This window comes from Panthera onca, chromosome C1 (genome assembly GCF_046562875.1).
Source record: "Panthera onca isolate mPanOnc1 chromosome C1, mPanOnc1 haplotype 2, whole genome shotgun sequence".
In the NCBI taxonomy this organism is placed as follows: domain Eukaryota; kingdom Metazoa; phylum Chordata; class Mammalia; order Carnivora; family Felidae; genus Panthera; species Panthera onca.
This window is the reverse complement of record NC_138346.1, coordinates 18,049,267-18,058,362: the sequence shown is the minus strand read 5'-3', so window position 1 is coordinate 18,058,362 and position 9,096 is coordinate 18,049,267. Positions and strand designations below refer to the sequence as shown.

The 9,096-nt window shown below is 45.0% G+C and overlaps 1 long non-coding RNA gene across 1 annotated transcript; it reads right to left on the bottom strand.

Annotated features, from left to right (window-relative positions):
* Positions 1–2,745: 2,745 nt before the first annotated feature.
* On the bottom strand, positions 2,746–5,137 carry LOC132673570 (uncharacterized). The gene is made up of 3 exons (XR_009608107.1): positions 5,058–5,137; positions 4,225–4,277; positions 2,746–3,390 (listed from the first exon to the last, which is right to left on the bottom strand). It is a non-coding gene; the product is annotated as an uncharacterized LOC132673570 (long non-coding RNA).
* Between the last annotated feature and the right edge of the window lie 3,959 nt (positions 5,138–9,096).

Genomic DNA, 9,096 nt, shown 5'->3' with positions numbered 1-9,096 from the left:
TAGGATTTCTTACTGGCTCTCCAAAGCTGTGCTGGCTTCAAAAAGGAGGGCATTTTGTGGCTCTTGTATGTGAGGCGCTCACAGTATGTGAATCCAGCGTGATGGTGGACAAACACAGAGCAGTAACCAGGAGACTTAGCGTTTTGGTTGCATCTCTGTGTCTCACACACGGAGTGACTCAGGGGAAATTACTTTCTTTCTCTGAGACTCAATTCTCTCACTATAACATGAGACCCTTTCCAGCGCTGTCTGAAAGTGTTTTCTGTGATGATGGAAACATTCTATTTCAGCAGTGTCCAATATGGTGGCCGCTAGCCATATGTGGCTTTGGAGCCCTAGAAAAGGTGTGGCTGTGGAATACATTTTTAAGTTTATTTAATTTCAGTTGCCACACGCAGCTAGTGGATAACACGTCGGACAGAGCAGTTTTATTTTTACTTTTTAAAATATTTCACGGGGCGCCTGGGTGGCTCAGTCGGTTAAACGTCCGACTTCGGCTCAGGTCACGATCTCGCGGTCCGTGAGTTCGAGCCCCGCGTCGGGCTCTGGGCTGATGGCTCGGAGCCTGGGGCCTGCTGCTGATTCTGTGTCTCCCTCTCTCTCTGCCCCTCCCCCGTTCATGCCCTCTCTCTGTCTCAAAAATAAATAAAAAACGAAAAAAAATATTTCATATATGTAGGCTGTATGCCCAACATGGGGCTTGAATTTACCACCCCGAGATCAAGAGTCAAATGCTCTACCAGCTAAGCCAGCCAGGTGGCCCTGGGCAGAGTGGTTTTAGACAGTAGCTGAAATCCCTCTGGTTATAAAATTCCATGATTCCATATTCTGGTGCATAGGCTTGCATTGCTAATCATTCACAAACATTCATCAAATCATTGTTTGGGGTCTTGCCTGATCCAGGTGTACTTTTAATTCCTAGGGAAACAAAGATGAGTAAGGCAGAGTCCTTGTTCCTTAGGGGCTCATAGTCTCGTGGGAAAGAATCATAAACTGCTAGAAACTGTAGGCTGTTGAGGCTTGAGACTCCTGGGAAAACGAAAAGGAGAGCCAGCCTTCGTCAATATCCGTGACACACGAGTCTGTAGCATTTGCTGAGCAAGGATGTCGTGCCAGGAAGTTTGTCCAAGCTAGGTCTGGCCCACTTTTCCTGCCTAACCTTAGCAGCTAAAAGTAATCTGGACATTTGCCAGCTGCTGAGTCAAAACCTGGTTATTTTTAGCCTTTGGGAACCTTGAACCCTAGTTAGGGTAAATAACCTAACAGAATGGGACTGAGGGATTCAGCTTTTCATTCAGCAAATAAGGACTATGTTCGTGTTGCATGTCAAATGGTCTAGACATCAGGATATGGCCACACAGCAGATAGGTGTGGGCCTTCTACTTGGGGAGCTGGCCCAGCATTCGAGGGGAAGAGGAAGACATCACACAAGCAAATAGAGACAGTGATTTTAAATAGTATTGAGAAGAAAAGAAGATGTTGGCAACTAATAAATGTAATAATAGCTTAAAAATATCATTTATGACAACCTAACCGAATCTGCTGGTCTCCAGCTTGTGGTCTCTGGGTAGCTATTAGCATGGGGCTAGTGGTCTAGAAGTTAAAAAAAAAACAAAAACAAAAACAAAGTAAAAAATAAAAAAGTTTCCAGGCCTGGTTGTGCTCCTCAGTTTGGTGTAAACCTGGGGAAACAGAAGCTTATTTCTTGGGATACAATAATATAATGTGTGTGAAATAAATTAAGCACTCTGTAACAGTAAAGGTCCATTATTAAAAACATTTTTTTATTGTTTATTTTTGAGAGAGAGAGACAGAGCGCAAGAGGGGCGATGGGCAGAGAGAGAGGGAGACACAGGATCTGAAGGAGGCTCCAGGCTCTGAGCTGTCAGCACAGAGCCTGATGCAGGGCTTGAACTTGGGTACGGCGAGATCATGACCTGAGCTGAAGTTGATCACCTAACCGACTGAGCCACCCAGGCGCCCTGGTAAGAGTCTATTATTATTGCTTAGGCTCCATAATCTCCTGGTTGATAGTAGTTGATTAGTTGAGGACTTGTGGTTCAGCCCCCCGGGAAGGGGAGACCCAGGAGAGGGACCGAGAACATTGTGAGGAACATCTGAGGGGTACTAAGGGTCAGGTATCTTGGAACAGTGTTCTATGCAGCCCTTGGCTTCCCCTGAGAGGCCAGCCCAGTGGTCTGACCCTACTTTACCTAGAACTGCCTCGTCTTAATTATTCCATATGTTGGATGTATGTGTAAAGTGTTGATAAAAGTACCTTTTGGCAAAAAAAAAAATGATTTTGGTAACTGGGTGGGTGGATGCTGAGGGAGGCTGGGGTCACCAAGGCTAGCAGGGTGCTGAAGGACTGTGGGCCCAACTCTCCCTAACCCCTTATTGTGAGGTTTTGCTTCCTTTTAGGACCCAAAGGGTGTGAGCTGTGTGACCATTAGGAACCTGGGAGAATCCCTGAGGCAGGATGGGAAAGGAGCAATGGTTTCGGTTCCCAGTCTGTTGTCCAAGTTACACAGTACATGGTGTATCCAAGAACAAGTAACTAGGGATACGAAGTAAGCTGTTACTATATCCTGAATGTGTGGTACAGGCTCTGTGCCAGGCTCTAGAATTCCTGGTGCTCAGGAGCTTCCGTTTGCCCCTGCAGTGCGTCAGGGGGTCCCCGTGCCATCCTGTCTCTTTCGGTTTTAACCAATGGGAAGAATGGAGACCCTGAGGGAGGGAGTAGAGTGAGGTCAGTGCATTTATTTGTGCATCTCCTTTGCTGTCAGGTTGCTATGAGCTGGCTGCATCTTTGCACTGAAGGTCATGACTCACACCAGGCACCTGTCTTCACAGAGCTCTGGCTTTCTTTGGGTGTAGATAGCCACGCTTGTCCCGGTGTCCTTTCAGGCCTGGGCATGATAATGACATCCACTGTTGTTGGCCTTGGGGCACTGCCCCCTCTCTTGTGGTTTTGCTACATCCTCCATCCTCCTTTGTAGCTAGTTCTTTTACTAAAACCTCCTGGGATTATCCAAATTTGAGTGAACTTCTCCCTCCTGGCATTCTGACGCGTGTGCATGAGGTATGTACAATTGCTACTCCTATCCTGAAGATGAAAAAATCAAGAAATAAAAAGGTTAGGATATGTGTCCGAGTTCACACAGCTAATGAGTGAGCCTAGGGGATTAAAAACCAGGCAGTTGGATTCGGAAGCTGTGTCCCTGGGCGATGCATTATAGCGCCTCTCAGAGCAGAGGAGGTAGTGGGGACGGTGGATGAGGGGAATGGTCCTGAGCTTGACTTTCATCACGAAGTCCAACATCCCTTTGATATCCTGGCTTCCTCATTAGCTCCTCTTGTCTGTCAGCCCTGCCAAGCCTGGCAGGCAGCCTGTAAGAAGTGACAGTGTGGTGAGGTCTACAGAGGCGTGAACAACAAAGTTTATTTCTGTGGTTGGAAACAACAAACAAAACAAAACAAAACAAAACAGGGCAACCCCTAATTAATTAAATGAGCAGAAAATAGTCTCCTGGATGGGGCAGGGGCTGACAGCTCCCCCTTGATGATTCCATTCAGTGGTGATGGTTTTCTCAATACGACATGCTGTCTGGAACCACACACAGTGTCTTATTCTGTCTGAGAAGATTGTTTTTTTTTTTTTTTTTTTTTTTTTTTCCCTTCTGAGCTGCACAGGCTCTGTCTGGGAGTGACAGAAGCCAGCCTGTAACTTCGCTGACCTACTTCTCGGCTGGCTCTCCAGCCAGCAGCCCACGCATCATCCATTTTAACCAGCTTTTCAAGGTCACGACTTTTCAATGCAGAGGCTGGCTTTTGCTTGACACAAAGCCAGGTACCATCAATTGTCCTGTTTACGAAATTTTCAGTGTTCCCTTTCTTTAGCTGAGTAAAAAGTATGGGTTGGGCTCCTGTTTAGGACAGATAACAAATGCGGTTGCTTTGAGCCTAAATTGGCCACTTGGTCTATACTTCAGGTGCTTAAAAAGCAGGTTTTCCACTATTATGGAGCACCTGGGCCAGACCAAATACAAACAGTGAAGGATTTAGGTTGTCCCGGTAGACAGTCATACTCCTTTTTTTTTGTGACGCAGACAAATGTATGCTCCACATAAACACAATGTCTTATTTTTCACTCTTATGAAAGGACCATATGAAACCAGCTCTTCACAGATAAAAAGCAACTGCTTTGTGTATCTATTACTGTACCTTTCATCTCCCAAGGCTTTGTGAGAAACTTCCAGCTGGAGCTGCATTCTTTTCTGGTTTGATAAAGATAAATTGTATTCAGTGAGAGAGAAAGGGGAAACATTTTCTTGATTATTCTCTAAATAAAAAGTCAGGGAAATGTGATTTTTCCCCCCAGTACTCAAAGTAGTTAGTCCCCCTTCAAAGTGACCCCAAATTTTCTGTGCTGCTCAGCATTCTAAAACTGTTTGATCTTGAGAAGCTTGTTATCTATTGGGTCCTGGGAGCTCATTAGAGAATAAAGAGGGCACATAGCTTTCTCTACTAATATCTGCTAATCATCAACAGTTAGCTTTAGGCAATCTAATATAGTGTTTGTGGTATAGGCTCTGCAGTGAGAATCTTGGCTTTTCCCCTTGCTGATTGTATGCATTTTAGTAAGTTACTTAAGTTGTCTATGTCTCAGTTTCCTTATCTCGGGTATTAGAGATAATAATAGCACTTGCATAAAATGTTGTGAGAAGTAGATGAAATAAGACATGGAAGGTGTTTAAAATAGTGTTTGCCACATAGTTAGCTTTGAGTAAATATTAGCAATTATTATCTACCACTGGAAGGATGGAAAGGCAGAAAGAAACCTTGTCATCTGTGTGTGTGCGTGTGTACGTGCATATCTAAGTATGGAAATGAGTTGCTGGGTGAAGGGAGCCTGGAGAAACAGGGAGCAAAGGAAGAAGCGGGTATGGTGGGCTTTCTTAAAGGAGCTAAGTGTGATCCAAGTTTTCGGGACTGCTTCTCTTTCTCTGTTGGCTTTCAATACAAGCAAGAAGACAAGAGGAGACCAATGTTCTTACCTGGGCAGTGCCATCTAGAGCTCTGAGCAAAGGGCTTTGATTTTAGCAGCTGCCAGTGTTGGTGCTTGCCATGTCCTGAGGCCAGCTGGAAATGGCCAAGGTGGGGTTGACTCCTGACCTTTGGTATCTGCCTTGACCCTTTGTTCTCTAAGAAGTCCTCTTTCACCGTGCCTGGAGCCAATCACAGTCCAGGGAGCTGCTGGAATGGAGGAGGCAGGTTGCAGGTGCTTGTGGCCTCATGATTTTGGGGCCCAGAATATTTGACCTTGCCATCTTACATTGTGAATAAAAGAGTTTTAATAGAATCATACCAATATCACTCGGTTTTTGTTAGACGTGCATTTTTTTCTTAAGCAATTCCATTAATTCAGTTTGGTTTCTTGAAAAATATTCTAGCTCACACAGTAAGTACTTTGTGATATTTTTCTATTTTTTTTTTTAATTTTTTTTTCAACGTTTTTTATTTATTTTTTTTGGGACAGAGAGAGACAGAGCATGAACGGGGGAGGGGCAGAGAGAGAGGGAGACACAGAATCGGAAACAGGCTCCAGGCTCCGAGCCATCAGCCCAGAGCCCGACGCGGGGCTCGAACTCACGGACTGCGAGATCGTGACCTGGCTGAAGTCGGACGCTTAACCGACTGCGCCACCCAGGCGCCCCATCTATTTTTAATGAAATTATTTTCATTTGGATCAGATTCAAAAAGAGGCAGAGAAATGAGGACAAGGAAAAAGATTAAGAAAGGGAGACGGAGTGAAAGGCAGAGAGAGAGAGAGAGAGAGGAAGCAATATACACAAACACATATATGCAATGACAGAAAAATACAAAGGTATAGATACAATTTAGAAAAATTGGAGGATTTGCAGAGCAGTCACACAAAGAGAGAGGGAACCCGAGAAACACAGAAAAAGACACGACACACAGATGAAGAGAGAGAACAAACAGAAAATGCAGATACATACACACACACACACAAACACACACAATGACAGAGCAAGAGAATCAGAGAGAATACACCCTCTCCACTCCCCATGACCAAGGAAACTATAGCTGTTCTGGTGTATTGATTGTGAAATTTTGGATACGGCAGGATCAAAATACCATTTGGCTCAAAAGTGGGGTTGAACTATCTTCATGATCAAAATGGCAGAATTAAGATCAGGTATATAAAGTTTTTCACAGTTCTCAATAAACAGAAGGTATCAATTTTTTTTTTTTTTTTAGCTAAAGTACTTGTGGAATAACCCCCTTTCCTGGTTATAGGACCACTTTTCTGTGACCTCAAAGATATTTTTCCTTTCTGGGGTGGGAACATCCTGGATTCAGAACCTCTTCATCCATTGACATGTCTCCACTCCCTTCTGTGTTTCTGACACTCATGGTGGGCAGATATAGCTGTTGTTCCCTTCTGTCTAGGAAACTGGCAAACCTTGCAAAGGCTGAAGGCCTGGGTAATGGAATTTGGTAAGAGAACAGACCGAAATAAAATGTCCGTGATTGGGGGCACCAAATACCGTGAGATTCATACTAAGCAGTGTTTTATATGGCTGTTTCAAGATCTCAAAATCCTTATGGGTTCTTAAATCCCAAGGAAATGGGCCCAAAGACACAGAGAATGTAAACTAGATCTTTGAAATTCCCTTTGGTTAGTCTCTAGAAACTTATTTCTGCAGAAGTGCCTTCTGATTGACAAAAGCTCACTTTTATATTCACAATCTCACCCTGTCAAGGTCTAGTCTAAAATCACCCTCAGAGAATATTGTGCAGTAACTTCTAAGAAACCCCAAATCCTCCGGATTTATGCATTTAATTTATTGTTTTTTCTCTTTCAGAGCTTTCCTTTGTACATAACCAAATCCTGATTTTGAGTGCCTATCACACACAGCTAAGCCATGATGTTGGAAGGCAGTGTTTTGAATGTAGAGCTTGAAATTCTCGGTTTACTACGAAGTCCCTGGTCCTTTGGAAATTTATGTAAAATTTCCCACCCCCTCCTAACCTCCTACTTTCTGGTCCCTTTGGAAGCAGTTAATTAATTTCATGTCTCAAAGATGCTTTGTTTCCTTAAGTAGTTCAGTCTGGCTCATCTTCCACTGGGTATCACTTTTCGCCGGCACTTTGCACAGACTCATTCGGAAATAGCTCATTGTGGGCCAGTTGTCTGGGTTTGATGGGACAATTGCTTATGAGGTCAAGGTCTTTACGTATCATTCAGTCATTCAACAACTGTTCATGAGCCCCTGATGTGGGCCATGCACTAGGGATAAAAAAGGACTGATCTTCGTGGATCCCTGCCCCCCTCCCCATAAAGGCCCCAGTGACTGAGCTGACTAGGATCCTCACAGGCACTCTGGGGGATTTTATACTGAAAGTAGAAAACACAAGAGCTGGTGAGCAAGACCAAGACAGGGCCTTTGACGGAGAGGCAAGAGAGCAGGAGAATACACGCATCTGTCAAGCCAACGGGACTATAAATGGGAGAGAGAACCAAGAGTCGGTAACCAGACAAAGAGCAGATTAGAAAAGGATTAGGGTGAGTAGGTTATAGGATGACTGCCTTGAGCTCTGTTGGGGTGTTGACAGCTCAGATTTATGGTCCTGAAGGTGTATAGTGTGTGGGTGTTTCTGGCTGGATTAAAGGTATAGGATCTGGATGGAAGCTGTCCCCCATCCCCCATTTCCTAGGCCTTCCACGCAATATGGGCTGGAACAGGGCAGCCCTCACTGCATTCAGTGAAAGAACAGAGGGATATTCTGGGATATTCACACTAAAGGCCTGATTACTTTGATTTCTCTTCTGGGTCATCTCCTTTGCGTGGTTGCAGGTATTGGAGCTGGAAAGGGTATCTGCGATAATCTGGTATTTCCTTGATTACCATCTCTGACTTCTTGTCTTGGGCTAGAGGCCAGGAAGAGGAGGTGTAGGGGAGAGCACAGATGCAGGCAGGTCAGGCTAGCAGAGAGAGGTAGATAAGGTGTGTGTGCACAGAAAGTACAGCTTGTGGCAAAAGTCAACATGGTCATTTGCAGGACTTACGGTGACTTTAAGAAGGGCCTGTGAGTTTGGGGGAGGGGCAGATGGCAAAGACTGAGAGGTAGAGAATGGATGGACTGATAGCGGCAGCACAGGGCCAGTGCAGGGGACGTTTACCGTTTTGGTGAGTGCCCCTACCATGATCAGAATTACGTTGGGCCTTAGGAGCGTAGCAGCTCCATTATAAAACCCAAAATTATAATTTTTCGGGACTGAGAGTGAGGGGGCTTATCCTCAGGGGGTGTTATATTTGTGAAAGTTGTATTGTGTCTGGGCCTCAGGGAGCTGTCTGCTTTTGTTCACCCCCACCTCTTGCCACTTGCAAGCCCTGTGGTGTCAGGCTCCCCCTGTGGCACCTGAGGCCAGATGTTTGGGTAGAGCTGGGTCTCTTGGTAGAAGAGACCCACCTACACTCAGTCTAGTAGGGGCTGCCCAGAAAGTCTCAAGCCACACCAGACCTGATTGGGCATAGGTACCCTCTGCCTTTTCCACCAACTTACCTTTATTAATTTCACCTGTGACTGGACAGAGGCACCATTTTTCTGGGTAGAGAAGTCCTTGGAGCAAGATATTTTGCTGTTGCCTTATAGGATGAGAAATCTGTGTAGTCGTTTCAATGCGAAGCATTAAAAATAATCTCATCTCATCTTAAGGTCCACAAGTAAGAAAGGTGACATTCTGACGCAGGTCTCCATGGGGTACAGATGACTTAGTCATAGATGACAGATGAGGGATGAGGTTCTTTACCAATAGAATGTGGCAGAAATGACAGTGCCGGTCTACACTTTGAAAAGGCAAAGTAGTTTCCCCTTTTGTACTTTGGGGAGTCCTGAGTTGCTATGTAATGGGAAGAGGAGAGGCATAGAAGCTGGCACTCAGCTCTTGGCATGTTCCAGCTGAGTCTAGCTTCCTGACCAGTGCTGCCAGTATGCCAGACAGCTGAATGAACCATCTGGAATGTTCCATCCCAGTTGATAACCCTGATGCCTGCAGATGCAGCCAAC